Here is a 1,266-nt window from a genome sequence, read left to right as displayed (position 1 = left end):
TTATAAATTATAATATATAATAAATTAATAATAATAATATATTAATATACTATATTAGTAATATACAAATATAAATATTATTTATTTATATAATATGAGTTATATAATTAATATAATATATTATTTATATATATTAATATTAGGGATGTCAAACTGGCTCATCGTTCGTGAACAGCTCGTGTTCAGCTCGTTCGTTAAGAAACGAATACGAACAGTGACTTCACGAACAATTTCAAACACGAGCTTATTTCAAACAAACTAAATTTCAAACGAACCGAACACGAACACAAGCTCTGTTCATTCGTGTTCGGTTCGTTTACACCCCTACATGCAACAACGCATTTTTTATGTATTTAAATATCTAGCACCTAAAATTTCATATTTATATGTACATACATGTCCCTTAAATATTTAACATAACTTCAACAATCTTTAAGATGACATGTATATTTTCATGGAAACATTTAGGAGTGTGAGACACCAAAGAGGTATAAATGTAAATATCCAATTTTGGAAGCTATATATGTAAATATATAAGAATTGCATATTATGTGTGAAAAAATTTCATAACTTTTTTGGACAATGTTGTTGAATTCTTATTTATATGTGAATTACACTAAGAGTAAGAAGAGAGAGAGAGAGAGAGAGCGGCAAAGAACTAGATGAGTGAATATTCATAAATGAATTTTTATATGATGTGATATTTTTGCTCTCGTTTTAATGATGTAAATACTAAGAAATTTATGATATTTTACATGTATGTTTATTGTTTGGTTGTTCGTCGACTCTATCAGCTGATCCTAATTGACTTCGGGCGAGCAAGATCATTTTGATAGGCTGAGATCCGTTTTGTCAGTTGTGTTTCGTCCATATGAATCGGCCCAATGATATAACCCGACAATTGATCATTGACTTTGATGGAGAGTTGCTGGCCGTTCCAGCGATGATTGGAGATATCTTAAAACTAGATCTTCCCTTAGATCAAGTTTATTGTGACAGTTGTCTCAAATACTCTTCTATTTGGTTTCTCATATTGTATTAACTGAAAAAATATTGCATCAGGATTCCGCACGTAGAGTTACGTGCGGAGTCCTATGAAATTATGCCACCTGGAAAATTATCTCAGTAAGAGAATATTTCTCCCGTGTTATTCAGGTCTTATTGTGTTCTGGGAATATTCTCGGTGTTATAATAATACAATAACACATCAATAACACTTGAATAACATATAATAACACTTGAATAATACACAATAACATTTGAATA

The sequence above is a fragment of the Phalaenopsis equestris genome, unplaced genomic scaffold, assembly GCF_001263595.1.
Source record: "Phalaenopsis equestris unplaced genomic scaffold, ASM126359v1 Scaffold000061, whole genome shotgun sequence".
NCBI lineage: Eukaryota > Viridiplantae > Streptophyta > Magnoliopsida > Asparagales > Orchidaceae > Phalaenopsis > Phalaenopsis equestris.
Note: the sequence above shows the minus strand (reverse complement) of the source record.